At 37.9% G+C, this 17,424-nt stretch overlaps 1 pseudogene; it reads right to left on the minus strand.

Annotated features, from left to right (window-relative positions):
• Window positions 1–2,328: 2,328 nt before the first annotated feature.
• LOC114755682 (stem 28 kDa glycoprotein-like) lies at window positions 2,329–15,145 on the minus strand (annotated as a pseudogene).
• Between the last annotated feature and the right edge of the window lie 2,279 nt (window positions 15,146–17,424).

A 17,424-nucleotide genomic window follows, 5' to 3' on the forward strand; every position in this document is an offset into this window, starting at 1 on the left:
AATTAAAGAAAGATATTCAAATTAAAGAAAGTCATTGGGAAAATGAAGATTCAAATAAAAGAATTAAATTATATTATCTCATCATTTTAAAAAGAATTATCTCCAAACTTAGAAAATATTTGCAGAGGTACTTATATATTGTCTACCAACAGTCCAAATATCGACAGCGGGATCTGAGCTTCCCATCTTGTGAGTTATGAGCTAATTTCTTACCAACTGGACTAACTCTTATTGATAGAATAGTCAGATATTAAATGTGATACCTTTCCTAATAGAGATTTAAATTTTAATTTATCATATTTAATTTGTCATGGTATAAGAAAGTATTCCCCTACACTACATGCAATCCTTATTGGTAAGGAATGTTAGCCTTCAAGTATCAATATTGCTGTGCTCCAAGCATTCTGCCCAGTTCATCAGACCAAGCCTAATTAATAAAGTCAAAAACATCAAGCTAGACTAGGCTAACTACTGAGCCGTGGCGACATGGGTTAATGACGGTAATCTCCTAAATAAATACATATTTATATTATTTTTTACTTTTATATTTTAATTTTGTTGTCTGCTTTTATTGGAATATTTTATTATACCCCTTATTTAATAAATAGAATTTTATAATTACTACGAAGTGTTTTTTACTCTAATATTTTAACACTTTTAGAATTTCAAATTGTATTTAGCTTGATATCATGTAAAAATAATATTCATTCTTGTCTTTAATATAAACGTTATATAACTAATTTGTGTTTATTAAAAAACTAATTATATTAGTTTTTTTTTGGTAACAAGTGTGTTTGTTTATTTAAAATATGCTTTTTAATCATGTACTCTTTTTTTGGCTAAATTTTAATCATGTATATTGAAAACTCCTTATCATGTGCAATTAATAAGATAATATGAGAAAAAATTATAAATTTGTGAAACAAAATAGATTGATATATTATATTTAAGACCAAATCATTAACCCTTTCTTTAATTCCTATATTTAAGATTGGAGGTAGTATATAATTAATAATCATTTATAATGAAAAATGTGACTTTTAAATTCAATATTACTTTTCAAGGCAGCATATTTTAAAAGGGTACTTATTTAGTTATTTTTTTCAATACCACTTTAGCAAATGGCACTTCCTTTCTCTATTCCTTTTTTATTCAAGTGTATTTTCCTAGCGTCCGGATCCAGACCATTATCCCAGCAAACTACTCCCTCTAGTCCTTATTATAAGTTTCAAATAACTAATTTGAAAATAATAAACAATTAATTAAAATTAGTTAAAAACAATGAATATGTTAGAAATATACTTTCTTTCCAAATATGTCCTTATAATGAATGAGAAAAAGAACGAAAGAAAATGTATAAAAAAATATAATAAGAGAGAAATAGAGAAATAATTAAAGGTAACATTAACAAAATATATTAGATACTTAGACGAACCCATATTAAAGTTTATAAAATAGACCACACCTTTTTTTTTCAAATTTAAAGCTTATAAATGGGATGGGAGGGAATATAACATAACTCAAAAACAAAATGCTTAAAAACAGATAGCTTAAGTGAGAGAAGATGAACAAGACAATTTACGCAGTCTATTGAGAGCAAGTACGTACAAATAAAAACATCATGTATTCCAAAAGCAAAGCTTTAAACTTTCTCTAAGCTAAAAGATAATCCAAACTGAATTCATTAACTTCAAAATTTTCAGTGATCAATAACTACCAGATCATGCTAGCGCGTTTGGTCTTCATGGTATGTGGCCCAACGAAAAAACACAAAAAAATTACCTTGGGTGATCAAAGTTAACAGAGATTCATTATAAATAACTAACTTGATTAATTTTTTTAATTTATTTAAAGTAGTTATTTTCCTTTTATATTAAGGAGTGAATGTAGTATAATACAAGACTCCTTTCAAGTTATAACACTTATATCAACTCATCAATAATTATGTGGTTCCAGAAACTGGGAAATCAAATGGGAAAATTAGTGTTAGCTTTTAAGGAATGAATGTAATTATCAAAAGATCGCACAACGAGTGAGTAGTTAGTTACATGAAATAATCAACAACAAATCTCACTTATTTTGAGATTTCTTCGTGATCACATTTTTTTTCTTAAGACTTCAGGATAATTTTTCTAAATCTTGCTATTTCTCTAGGATGGAAACATTCCACACAGATCAACGTGGAATAAATTTTATTCTAAAAGAGAGATAAAGGACAGTGAGATATATATATATATATATATATGGGTGTCTACTGATAGTAGTCATTACGGTTTCTACATACTACATTCCAAAACTGATCTGGACTCTTGAGAGATGGATCGGATCTCAACCAATGTAGTAGAGCGGGTCGGGTAACTTGAAGGTCCGTGCACCCGTGGAAGTGCCAAGAATGTCACCCCACTGGTCTCCGATGTTCCCGATGATTCTGTAGCCACTTTTCTTCAGCTTCTTTCTCTCCGCCGATTTGTACGCCATCGCCGTCGTTCCTGACTACTCCGTCGTGTTCCTGCCATTAACAATATTGCCCATCGATCAGACCCAGAACAATATAATATAATGACACAGTAAGAGAGAGAGAGAGGACAACATTAAGTGCGTAAAATTTAAGAATTTATTTACTTGAGGATCAACTTGTGCCAAGTTTGGTAACCAACTTTCTTGAGGTTTGAAGTAGTAACTTGCTTTTGACTCAGTGGTCTTCCAGTAAGGAACACGATCTTGATTCCCATATTCAGCAACTTGTTGTACAGTTTCAGCGTCTCTGGTGTTAGAATAAAAGGACAATGGATCGAAAACATACCGGGTCGGATCTCGGGTCAGGTCGGTCAGATCTTCTTAGCTCATGTTTAAGCTAGACTATAAAAGTCTAAACTTTTAAGTGCACTTTTGCAAGAAAGAAAATAAGAGAGAGAGAGAGAGATATAGTAGGAAAGCTCTACTATCGGAGTGATTTGAACTGATGGGGGGAAGCCTCTATTTATAGCTTTTGTCAGGGGTATTTTGGGTAGCCAAAATATCCACTGAGCCCATCAGATAAAATCTGAGATAGGATATATAAATATATCCTTATCTCATAATATCATGATATTTGAATTTAAATCCAAAATCAATCACAATTAATTCTAAATATATATACTTAATATATATTCAATCTACACAATATAAATTAATTAATTTAATATTAAATTAATTAGATTTATATCGTAACTGATTGGATATGATTTAGGGTGTTTGACCAAGTCAAACATATCACAATATCGCCTGGATATTTGATTGGTATATTCTCTTTATACCCGGTCAAACAATCCGGCCCATCAAGGGCGGATCCAAGCCCAAGATCCAACATCTCCTACTCGCACTTGATGGGCTGCCTATCGTGCGATAGCTAAATCTTTCATTACTTCATACTAGGTGTCTGCCGTGACTGCGTGGGCATGACGTCATCGATTCGGGTACTTGTGCACTAGGAATCCTTTATGTAGGACCAGCACACAAGAACACCCTTGGTATACCTACAAATTGTATGCTTGTTGCCTCAAATACCCTAGTTTTATCCATACACTTTACTTGTGGCATATCTAATCCCTCTCAAGTTATCTTGTTTACTCAGATTGCCTTCCTATACGTATGGCATCCATACTTGCTTAGCTGTTCAGTTCAACCTACAAGGGACATGTCACAGACACCAACGTAGATGTGTATTTCAGGATAAATCTTCCTTCTGACTATTCATCATTTAGATTTGGCATAATCGCTTTCCCAGTCTTGACCCATTAGATTGCATCATTCTTGACCATGGGGTTTAGACTAGAGTAGCTGTCACTAAACCAAAACCTTGTGATGTTGTCTAAGTCTTAAGGGCATTATGAAAGGTTTATTTCCTTTCTGGGACTCATACTGTAATGGATCAGGGATCTTCCATCTACGTCCCATGTTGCGGATTTGAGTAAGCTCATGCAGTATGAATTGCATGCTACGGTGCTCAATCCACCAGGTGGAGTATGTCGCTTTTGGTTTTAATAGCACCGTACAGACTTAAGTTCCAAATGCACTCCAACATTTGAACCAGGAGCTCTTTCATCACAACTATATATGACGTCTTACCAGTGAAGAGTTCCTTGTCTGGCTACAGGTCTCATAGATGACACATTATCCATGATTCGGCCCAAACTTTTATGGGTCTCATCTCAATCTAGCTGAAGCGACATCTATGCAGTGATTCTTCTCTACCATCTCATGGTGATCATCTGCTGTTAAACCTTCTATGTCCCATGAGAACATAGCAAGGCGGTTGATCGTGTGAGTGAGCCAACCTTGTGACCTGTACGACATTTTTGTATTGCATACCTCGTGCCTATGCATGTATAAATACACAAATGTATATACAAGAAAAAAAATTTCTTTGAACTAGATAAAATGTATTGAATTACTAAGTAAGAGGAAACAAAAAGTTCAGTACAACATGCCTTGTGCCTGCGTATTTGAAAAAAGGATCAAAAAGAAGGAGTTCAATACATCAGACTCTACGCATGCCTAAGGCCTTTACATGCTTGATGAAAGGATCTCTAGCTATAACCTTGGTTAGGAGATCTGCCAACATCTGTTAGGAGATCTGCCAACATCTTATGAGTGGACAAGTATTGAACTATCACTTGTTTCTTAGCGATCATATCCCTTACAAAGTGATATTTTATGTCTATATGCTTAGTACGATTGTGGTTATAAAACCCTTAACCTTAAAAACATCATAAATCATCATAAAATCCACTACTATGGTAGAAAAGGAAAGCTGTTAAAACGAGCTACCATAGTAGAAGGAAAATTTCATATTTTTAGAAATTGACTTTCAAACTCGGGTCAACCCGATAGACGTTGCATGCAACTAAAATAATCCATTCATATCTACTGGGCCTCCGAGCCTCCGGCCCGGGTAACACATACATCAAAGTCAGCCCATCTAAAAAGTTTTCAACTATATAATCCAGAGTTCATCAAACACTAGCAATGGCCTCCGGCCAATCAAAATAAGGAGATATTCTCTCCAGTTTACAACAAGGCCGGGTAATCAAATATATCAAAAAGCAGTCCTAAATGTGGCAATATATACTAGGCATACATATACAAATGCTAGAGGCCTAAAGCTAACCAAGCTCAAGCCTCTGCGTCTCTTCCCGAAGGCGCACGCCCGGAACCTTCACCTGAAAACATTGTAAACCACGGGGTGAGACAAAGTCCCAGTAACCAACCTTTCCAATACTAGGTACTACTAAATAGGTGCTCGTGAGGTGTCAAGTGGGGCAGTTCACAAATCATATAAAACGATAGCCACAACAATTCATGCAAGTGCAATGATGCAATCCCATCAACCAAATCCCTCACTTTGGGGGATTTTCAGGAGCCGGAGCCGGCCTATCCCTCACTATGGGGGACGTAAGGAGCCATAAAAGGCCTATCCCTCACTCTGGGGGACGTAGGGAGCCAAAAGGCCTATCCCTCACTATGGGGGACGTACTAAGCCAACCATCATGCATTAATGGAGGCCTTACCACGTGGTAGTAACCGGCAAAACTCTCACCAATTCCCAATTAATGCATCATGCTCAAATCATAATCAAAGAGTAATAATCATTTCACAAGTAACCTCATTCAGTGGCATATCTTTCACAATTCCAAAATTCATTCATCATCAATCAAAACCCCACAAGACAGTTTTCCCTTTTTATATACAACATATAGTTTGAACACAATTACTATTTGGAGCACAAAACACAAATCTACTCACAATACCACAGAAGCAAGTACTAAGGATTGGAAAGTGGTTACCTCTCGCCTGAGCAAGGAACAACAAACCAACGATGTGGCCCCGTGCACCACCAAGACTCACAACCGGTCTACACAAGCACACAAACACACAACCATCATATATTAGCTTTCAAACTAATAATGTGGCCAAAAACAACACTTGGGGACACAAAATTCCTATCTCCCATCAAAACTCTACCCAACTCAAAGGGTATAACTATCAAGGCAATACTCCAAGGTCATACCAATCCATTAACACCTTAATTCCTTTCCAAACATCAATTAAGATTCACAACCTCAAGGACCCACTATGGAATTCTACACCCAAACATCCCATTTGAGCAATTAAGGTTCCAACAACAATTCTAAACCGATTAAACATCCAATTTAACCCTCCTTAACATAACCCAATTCACAAAACTCAAAATCAATCTCTACATTATCATCCTCAATCCCAAATCATCCATTTCCATAAACCCTAGCTCCAAAAACTCAAGATTCTTTAAATCCAAGAAAACTACACCGATTAAATACTTAAACTAACCCAATGCAATCAATTAAACTCAAAACAATCGGTCAAAAACCTCAGTTTCCTCACAACCTAGAAAATCCTAGGGTTCCACCAAAAATCCTCAGAAATTCCAAGAAATTCCAAGAAAGAAAGAAGATTAGAGGTTAAAATCACTTACTTGAGGTAATGGATCCTTAGAAATGTCTCCTCTAAGCCAAAAGTTCGAAACCCTAGCAGAGCTCCTCTCTCCTCCTTCAGATTTTTCTTATTTTCGCACGCTGAACCCTCCCGCGACTATATAGATTCGCGACCTTTCGCCGCGGCGAACTAATCCCGAGAGGGATTACTCGCCTGAAAACCTGACTTCGCCGCGGCGAACCCCAATCTTCGCCGCGGCGAAAGCTTCCCGAGAGGAAACTCTCGCTCGCCCAGAAAACATTCGCCGCGACATACCCCTACCTTCGCCGCGGCGAAACCTTCCCGAAAGGGAAGCCTCGCTCACCTGAACAACTTCGCCGCGGCGTCCCCTAGACTTCGCCGCGGCCAAACCTTCCCGAGAAGACACTCCCCTCTGAAACTCCCGGTGCGCCGCGGCGAACATACCCTGAGAGGGGTACGTTCACCTATTCCTCCAACAAACCTCAAATTCAACCCAAACACCCAGATCAAGATTAAATCACTAATCTATCCTCAAAATCAACCCAAAAGAGGCTATTAAAACCCGATAAAAACTTAGGATGTTACAGTGGTACTTAGGGTCCTTTGCATAGGCTATTGCTACTTGACTATCGCAGTGAATCAGAGTTGGTCCCTCACTCCCACCATGGATTCCCAATCGTACTAAGAATCTTATGAGCCACACAGCTTCTTAGACAGCTGCAGAACATGTTACATATTCTGCTTCCATGGAAGAAAGAGACACACACGTTTGTTTCTTGTTGCTCTAGGAGATTGCTCCGTTATTCAGTAGGAAAGCATAGCCTGACGTCGAGTGTCGCTCGTCCAGGTCTCCTGCCCAATCAGCATCAGAATAACCCTCCGCACGAAGGCCATTTCCTTGATAGCACAACTCATAGTCCATGGTTCCTTTTAGATATCTCATAATCGGCTTACAAGTCCGACTGCGAAGTATATGTCTAGCCTGGTACACAACATGGCGTACATTAGGTTGCCAACAACACTTGAGTATGGGACTCTCTTCATGCGTTCTATATCGCATTGTTTTGTAGGGCGTATTTCCTCGCTTAGGTTATGTCCCTTAACCACAGGGGTATCCATAGGCTTGCAATCTCTCATATTAAAACGCTCAAGAATCTATGCTATGTATGCCTTTTGTGACAATGATAGCAATTTTCTAGAATGATCTCTTCTTATCTTAATGCCTAAGATATATTCTGCTTCGCCCATGTCTTTCATCTCGAAGTTTAAGGATAACCACTCTTTGATCATCTTTATTAGTTTCAGATTGGTACCAGCTAGTAGTATGTCATCGACATAGAGGGATAGAATGACAAAGTTGTTTCCAAACCGCTTGATATAAACGTAGTGATCTTCCTCGATCATTTCAAAGTCATAGGAGCTTATAGCTTTGTGGAACCTTAAGTACCACTGCCTAGATGATTGCTTGAGTCCATAAATGGATCTCAAGAGTTTACAAACTTTTTGTTCGTTCCCTTTCTGTATAAAGCCCTCAGGCTGTTCCATATAGATTTCCTCATCTAGTTCTCCATTCAAGAAAGCGGTTTTTACATCCATCTGATGTAACTCTAAGTCTAAACTTGCTACTAAAGCCAGTATCAGTCGTATCGAGTTGAAACGTACAACAGGTGAGAAGGTATCTGCATAATCCACTCCTTCCCGTTGTGTATACCCTTTGGCAACTAACCTTGCTTTGGGTTTATCAATTGATCCATCAGCCTTACGTTTATACTTGAGAACCCACTTGCTCCCAATTGCCTTTCGGCCAGGTGGTAGATCAACTAATTCCCATACTTGGTTGGATTCTATGGAATCCATTTCCTCTTATAAGGCCTTCTGCCATTTTTCCTTAGTAGGTCCTGTTAGTGCTTCTTTAACACTTACGGGGTCTTCTTCATCGTTTTCTGGACTAACGATGAAGGTTGCTCCTTCAATTGAGAAGCGTCTCCTAGGAGTTTTGTCTCTGTTACTTCTCCTAAGTAGGGTTGCTGTAGGACTTTCTTCCTGTGACTGGGTTAAACCTTGTTGTGAAAATTGTTCAACCCTCCCACTCGAATCAGTAGATTGAGGAACACTTTGTTGTACCTCATTGCCATCATCCTCATAAAGACGGCTTGTTCGATCAATACTCCCTTTGCTAGGATATTCAGTTTCTATGAATGTTGCGTCCCTTGACTCTATCTCAGTCACTGAGCCGTCATCATTTTCACCAATGAAGACATACCCCTTAGAGTTCTCAGAGTATCTTATGAAGATACACTTTTTGCCCCTCGGTTCTAGCTTGTCATACTTATGGGAAGAATCACGAATGTAGGCCGCTGACCCCCATGGTCTTAGGATGTTTAGATTCGGTTTGCGATTTGTCCATGATTCATAAGGGGTTGTGGTGACTAATTTAGAAGTCACTCGATTAAGTATGAATGTGGCAGTTAAAAGAGCATCTCCCCAATATGAGGTTGGAAGCTCAGCTTGTGCCATCATTGATCTAACCATATCGAGGAGAGTTCTGTTTCTCCTTTCAGCAACTCCATTTTGTTGAGGAATGCCGGGGATTGTTAGTTGCCTAGCAATACCCCTTTCTTCACAGAGCTCCTTGAACTAATCAGAGAGGTATTCTTGACCTCGGTCAATTCTTAAGGCTTTGATTCTTGAACCTAGCTGATTTTCCACTAAATTGAGATATTTTCTAAAGCACTCTAATGCCTCAGATTTGTGGGAAATCAAGTAAGTATAGCCATATCGGGAAGAATCATCGATGAAGGTAATAAAATACCATGCTCCGTGACGTGCCCTAACACTCATTAGTCTGCAAATATCAGAGTGTACCAATTCAAGAGGATGGTTAGCCTTGGTTGCCTTTCCGAAAGGTTTCCTTGTGCTCTTGCCAGCAAGGCAATGTTCACACAGAGACATTTCCTTCTTAGACACGTTTCCTAGCAAATCCTCTTTTGCCAGTTTGGTCATGCGTTCTTGACTAATATGTCTTAATCTAGCATGCCATATATCGTAATTGACATCGGAAGAAAGTGCATAGCAAGAACTAGAAAAATTGTCATTGAAATTCTCTAAAACAAAGAAACCATTCGAAACATAACCAGAAACTGAAAAATTGGTCCCATACGAAATGTCTACTATTAAATCATGGAAAAAGACATTAAAATGAAATTTAACTAAGGGAAATAATAGACACAAGATTTCGTCGGATTTTCGGAGCGTAGAGAACATTTTGCAGGACTAGGGTTTTTCCTCCATGCAGGGTCAGCTCACAAGTACCAATCCCTTTGACTTCTACTCTCGCGTTGTTCCCAACATAAAACCACCTTCTTCTTGCTGGTAACCGATGAAATTCTGTGAAGTTGCCACGATCCTTGCTCACGTGGTCTGTGACCCCTGAGTCTTTTTCTGCTCAGGGCAGTCCTTGGCATAATGCCCCTTTTGTTGGCAAGCATAGCATTTGATGGTTGCTATGTTCTGCTTCTTTGCAGGTTTCTTGGCTTTCTTGAAGGAATTCTTTCCCTTCTTCACTTTAGGGCCACCTTTCTTATTTTGAGAGCCTTTGCTTCTCTTGGACTGGTTTTGGGAGGTTGCCCCACCCTTTCCTTCAGTTAAATATGCCTTACTGATAGGTTTCACAGTTTCCATTCAGTCATCCTCCAGTTGGAGGTGGCGAGCTACATCAGCAAAGGTTTTTATACTCTCGTTATGAGTAATTGTGTGCTTCATTGTATCCCAACTTGCTGGGAGATATCTCATGACAGCTTGAATCTGTTGCTCATCAAATAAGGCGCCTCCGGCTTCCTTAAGCTCCCTGATTAAGTTCTGCATTGCCCTTAGGTGATGCCTTATGGGAGTGTTAGGACCCAGCTTGAAATTATCAAGTTTGACGGTGAGTCTCTTAAGCCTCGCAGTAGAGGTACCGTCAAATTCAGATTTCAGCACTGCCCACATGGCAGAGCCAGAAGGGTGTGTTTCGAATTGCACCACCACATCGTCAGTCATGGCACTTAGCATAGTAATTTTGGCGATAGTGTCCCTTCTTTTCCAGGCCGTGTAGCCGTCCTGGTCCCTTCGCGATGCATTCGCCTCAGGCTCTGGAAGAAAAGTAGTCAACACATCAGTGACTTCTTGTTCTTCGAGGACATATGATATCTTACGACGCCACATGCTGTAATTGTCTCTGTTCAGCTTGTCACCTCCTACGAGGTCAGCTATAATGGACTTGATTCCTCTTTGAGACATTGTGCTATCACATAGACAACAATGCATTTTAGTACGGTATGCAACATACACGTTATTCAAGTAGGCCATAGGTCATCCGAGTAAGAGTCTCACCATTTTCATGATCAGGAGACAACTAGGTTGGCTCCGATCCCATTACTCCTGGTTAGTCTCTTACCTTTCTTATCTCTGACTTTCCTTGAACATATCCCCAATTTGAGTTTTCCTTATGAAACTCCCACTCAAATAAAGCATTTAAAATAAAAAAACTTTATTTAACGAAGCATAAATGTTTACAAAAATTTTGATAATCCAAAAGTAAAGTCTTAAGAGTAAACATAAAATGAAAAGGGAAAAATAAATGTGAACAAAAACTTATTCGTTCATGATATATTTTATCATGGGTTCTCTCAAACTCTCTTTAACATCTTTTCAGCATCTACAAAGACTTTGTTTAAAGAACCCTTCCCTAAACATGTGTCCCCTCCTTGCCAGTTCCTCTTTGTATTGGATTGTAATGTTTGAGAAAAAGAGTGCGTCTTGCTCGTTGAAAATTTGTTTAGCATAATAACTCAATTTTGAAAACAGACACTTTTGATGCTTGTATTCATCAGCATGTCTTTCTGCTATTTGTTCTATTAAATTTATGTCCTTGGGTCTGTAGACTTCTTCCTCTTGTTGGTTAGGAACACATTTCCTTTTACCACTGCTCCCCTCAGGTACATTAGAGTTTACTTGTGATTGAGGCGCTTTTCTTTTATTTGTACTTTCTTCAGCATAATAATTTGAAGACTTCGGAGCATCAGAAAGAGGAGAATAAGTTGGATATATTTCAAAAGATTGGTTAGAATTTGAGTTTGCCATTTCCTAAACCCAAAAAAAAAAAGAAGTTAAGAAAAATATAAAAATAAATACTCAAAACATTTATTTGCCATTTTTCGTACCCAAAAGATCATAAGAAATAAGCATATAATATATCAATTTATAGCTCATGATTTTAGAAATATTTCAGGTCAAATAGGGCTCAAAAATAGGCCCTCACGCGCCCCAATAAACATTCCCATTTTTTTTTAATTTTAAATAAGGGGTAGGTTCGCCTACTCTCAAGACCGGCGCGTGTATGCCGCCTTTCTGGCCTCTCGCTGTTACCTGACCTATTTCATCTGATTCCTCACGTCTTAAGGAATCTATTCATGTGCCTTTTATGACCAAATGGTCCCTAGGTGGACCCCACGCGCCCATAAGGCACGTCAAAAAAAAATTTCAAAATTTTTTTTGGGGTCAGGTCGGTCTACCGACCCGACTTCCAGGGAGGATTCAAGTGAACGCTGCTTCTTGGCTAGCCCAAAACGACATCGTTTTGGGCTGGTCAGGTCATCCCTGACCTCCAGCCGGGTCGCCCCAGATCCGGTTGGAGCTCCGGCGGGTCCGTCGCGACCTGCTGATGAAGCTTGTCGTTAGGGGCTCTCAAAAAATACTAGAATTAAGCTTAGTGCAGTGGCTCAACCCTAGGTCGATTCACAAGGAGGCTTGTTGTTCAAGAGTTTTGTTAATTAAATGCCGTCACAAATTATTAACAGTGGAAGTGATCTGGTTATTTAAATTGATTTTCTGGTTTTGCAATTGTAGAATGTAAATGTTTATATCTTTTGGTTTATCTAAGTGAGAAATTGTGAAGCGAATGAGTGATAGAATATCAGATATGAGTGAAGTGTTTTCCTAGAAATGTGCTCTACCTTCTTAGTCCACTTATGGATACAGGAGTTCAACAACCGAATCAAGACTTGGCCAACAACTCGCTGGTTTCCTCGATGTCAAGACTACAACTCGTATGAATCAACAACAAGGCTAGAATCATTCGGCTTAGGAAAAATAAAATGGTAAATCAATCCTCCTGTGACAATCACAACCGTGCATTGTCTTAAAAATATGTTGAATTGATTATGAGAACTGAAACAACTTGTCCAGAACTCACAATGCAATACGACTAAGAAATCAGAAGGAACAATCTCAACTTGATCTTGCAAATGAAATATCATTCTACCAATCCTAATCAGATTCAACAACTCCAGTGAAAATGTAAATCAAAATCAAATGCTGAATTGCAACTTGAAATGAACAACTCGCTCAATCAATCTGTAGATTCAGACTAAAGCTAAGAATCTAGAAGAAACTCCCTTCAATTGAATCAGGGACTCAGGCTTGGCTTCATTTCTAGGAAGAACACGGACGCTTAGCTGCTCATGGCTGTAAGGAGAACTACACCGAGACGCTCCCAAATCACTATGGCAGAAACTTGACGGAAGAAAATGAGATGATGGTGAGATGAAGAAATGGATGAGATGGAGATAGATTGGGAGAAGAATGGCGATCCCCCTTAAAATCTGATTCTTTCCATTTTGTAACTAACGCCCTCCATCTGGTTAGGATCCGCGCCTTTCAGGATGGAGCTCCAAGATCTGGGTCATCCACTTCCTCCTCCAGCTTCTATTCGCATGTTTCTGGTTTAATTTGCTGATATGTGTCATCCGCCGCGGCGCCTTACCAAAACGGCACCGTTTGGATTATTGACCCTGAGCTACCCATTGAACCAAATCTGCCGTGGTGCCTCAGACAGAACTGAAACTCCCTGAAATTCACACCAAAGCAGGATCAAAAGTACACACATATAAAATCATATAAAAATATGTAAAAACACGTGCCAAACCTCACAATTCCTCTCACCAACTCTTATGCACAATGGAAGCTAATTATGCCCAAAGTATGCAAATATAGATGGCAAAAGCATGAGTTTAGGGCTAGAAATGTATGCAAATAATGAGACTTATCACCCGCCATTTTCGATCCTCAATATCTTCCATCTCCGAGCTCCGTTTTATGCATTTTAGGTGTCTATGAACTCGTATTTTCGTGGTCTACAACTTTATGGGTTCATTTTCTTTAAAAAACATCATTTTTAAAGACCCCAAAAATAGGATTGTACGGCCGACGCTGGAGCTTTTTTGGAAAAAGGATTTTGATCACGTTTTTGAACCTTACAGAATTACAGGTAATGTTTTCGAGCTTCAAATATATATACAGAGTTTGTATTCGAGGGTTTGACTCCCACTGTGGTCGCCATGTATTCGAGTTTAAAACACAAGAGTATGGCATCTGAATATATTGGTAAATTAACGGCAGTGGAATAAACGAATAACATATATTGATAGCCTCAAGATCATCATGGCTCTGATGCCAATGTTAGAATAAAAGGACAATGGATCGAAAACATAACGGGTCAGATCGGTCGGGTCTTCTTAGCTCACGCTTAAGCTAGACTATAAAAGTCTAAGCTTTTAAGTGCACAGCGGAGCACCTTTTTGCAAGAAAGAAAATAAGAGAGAGAGATATAGTAGGAAAGCTCTACTACTGGAGTGATTTGAATTGATGGGGGGAAGCCTCTATTTATAGCTTTTGTCAGGGGTATTTTGGGTAGCCAAAATATCCACTGAGCCCATCAGATAAAATCTGAGATAGGATATATAAATATATCCTTATCTCATAATATCATGATATTTGAATTCAAATCCAGAATCAATCACAATTAATTCTAAATATATATACTTAATATATATTCAATCTACACAATATAAATTAATTAATTAAATATTAAATTAATTAGATTTATATCGTAATCAATTGGATATGATTCAGGGTGTTTAACCAAGTCAAACATATCACAATATCGCCTGGATATTTGACTGGTATATTCTCTTTATACCCGGTCAAACAATCCGGCCTATTAAGGGCGGATCCAAGCCCAAGATCAAACATCTGGTAATGCCGGTTCCGTTCCTTCCTCCACCTACTCGTTGAATCTTGCCGAGTTAAATGGTTCCACCCTTCATATATATAGAACACACAATACTGAATATAAAAGTACATAAGCTGTTTATGGCATTCATCACCGTGAGCCCATGAAGAAGAGAAAGATTATATATATATATGTATGTATTGTGTATGTATGTGTGCACCCAAATCCATTTTGAGCATAGTAGGGAAGATTGGAGAGGGAAGTCTCGTCAATGTCAAAGATCCAGATGTTTCTGCCATCTTTAGGGAGGGAGAGAGAGCGAACGTAAGAAGCTTCTCTGATGATTGTTTTGGAGTCTCGTCTGTAGCGTTGACCCGGCATGTGGTTGCCAACGTAATTTTCGCACTTCGCCGTCATGGTATTCCACTCGATGATGTTGTGGGCTTCCACCGCTAGCTGCCAGCTCACTCAGGTTATGCCCTGCACGGTGGCTCCTTCTGAGCCGGACCCAGATTTCAGACGGAGAGGATAGATTTGGCAGGCTGCTTCTTTTAAGCCATGGCTTGTTGCTACAATGGAGGCTACGAGGAGAAGAAGAGCCACTGGGGTTTTCATCATCATTGGTAAGCTTAAATAGAAAGGTTAAAAGGTATAGAAGGCATATAACTTTTGGATGCTTCAACTGGCCTTGGGTTTCCTCTCATTGAATAGACTTCATGACCATCGGTGTTAAGGTTACTCTTTAATTTTTTTCCCCCCAAAGCAACAATTAGGCATTTAGACTGTGTTTGGTTTGAGGGGAAGGGAGACCCCTCGTTTTGTTAGAAATTTTAGAAGAGGGATCTATCATCACTACCCCAATTTTGTCTCTCTTTCAAATTGGGAGTGTTTTTGAAGGGAAGCCAAATTGTTTTTATAATTTTACCCTCATATTTTTTGTATTATTTCATTGACGCCCATGAGAAAAATATATTATTATAAATAAAAATATTATTGCATTAATTAATTAGAATTAAGATGTAAATTAATTTATACGCACATGAAAAATATAAATTACCATGTTATAATAATGAAATGGTAAATTGTTATCATCCCTTCTCTCTTCTTCTATCCACTCCCATCTCCTCTTTAAACAAGTAAGGGATCGCTGAAAACCAATAAAGAACAAACCGGAATGGACCAGTCGGTTCAACCAGAAAACTGGTGAACTGGCCTCCAATTCGGTCTGATTTGAAGAATGAACCGGTTTCAAATCAAACCGAAATGAACTGAAAAAATCCAGAAAAAACTGGTAAGAATCGGCAAAACCATTGGGTTGGGTGAGTTATCAATTTTCTTTTCCTCCCTTTCTTCTTCTTTACTCTTACCGTCTCACTGCCGGACAAGACATGAACATGGCTGAGAGAAGTGGTAGAAGCAGAAAAGATCATGGAAAGAAAGATCCATTTGGAAGCCTCTTGTGTGTAGTCTCAAACCTGTGCTCGTGGAAGAGTCGAAGGCAAGGAGGAGGATAAATACCAGAGTAGAATAGATATGCAGAATGAAACAAAAGGTCACTGTTTATCTTCTCTATCTGAGAAAGAAAGAAAGATGAAGAGGGAGGAATGACTTTCAAGCTTTGAAGTTTTGAATAAGAAAGAGAAGAACCAAGATAAAGTACTCGGCTGTTCACGAGGAAAGAGGAAGAAAAAGTCGAAAAGGTAACCTTGTGATGGACATTCACATGAGAGAGAGAAGGAAGAGATAAAAGTATAAACTATAAAATAATAATAATAAAAAAAAGAGGATTGTATTGGACATGTGAGGAAATCAGGAAAAAGACAGAGAAAAGAGAAAAAGGAAATAAAAATAAGAACAAAAATTATACACATAAATATTTTATAATTAAATTATATTATTTTAATTATTACCGATTTAACCTGGTCTAACCCCGATCTGACTCATTGACCCTTAACCCACTATCTTGATTGGTTTGGTGTTCAGTCCGGTTTTTTGTTCCTTGCTGAAAACCTCTCACCTCAAACAAAACCAAACAAGATCACCCCCTCCTCCCATTACGTTCCCTCGAACTAAACACACTCTAAATATAAGCACCACTCCTAGCAAAGAGTTAGATGATTACTTTTGATTCATTTTATTTTTATCTTTTAGCATAAAAAATTTGAGTAACATTAGTTACATAAAAAAAAAAAATATATATATATATTTCTTTTTTATAATGATTGTTGTCGCGCGCATTATAGAAGTGTGCTTATGATCATTTTTATAAGGAAAATTGCTAGTTTGAAAGAGTGTTAAATGTATTTTTTTTTCATATATGATCATACTTAACTTGATAAAGACAGTAAGAGAGAGTGGAAATTTATATGATATTGGAGTTTACTATTGTTAATAAGAGTAATATTCAAAATCACACAAAATTTTATGATAGATTCAATGTTGTAATTATTTTATTGATATACGTGAATTAGTTAAAAGTAACTTATGCTAAGAAAAGCATACAAGATACGTGATGATTTAACTTTTCTTAATAAATTATATTCTCCTTCGATTTAAAATACAAATCCAGTTTATCAAATTAATACATAAATGAAGGGAGGAAGTATCACTGGGCCTTATTTTTCTAATAAAACATATTCTCCTTTGTTTTAATTTTCCTTCTATGTGAAAAAATTAAGATACTGACCAAAATTATCCTTATTAAATACAAAAACAACCCCCCAATGGTATTTGACTGTCAACCAATTAATGCCTCAATTATTATCAAAACAGGGTTTATACTTTCGACAAAAACAGTTTAAAGAAAAGTACTTATATTTGGAGCTGACAAAAGTTAAAGAGACTTATTTTTCTAACATTTAAGCCCTCCCGCCTAACATTTAAGCCGTAACGAAGAGGTC

This window comes from Neltuma alba, unplaced genomic scaffold (assembly GCF_004799145.2).
Source record: "Neltuma alba isolate B1F8T4 unplaced genomic scaffold, ASM479914v2 tig00010319_pilon, whole genome shotgun sequence".
Classification (NCBI taxonomy): Eukaryota; Viridiplantae; Streptophyta; class Magnoliopsida; order Fabales; family Fabaceae; genus Neltuma; species Neltuma alba.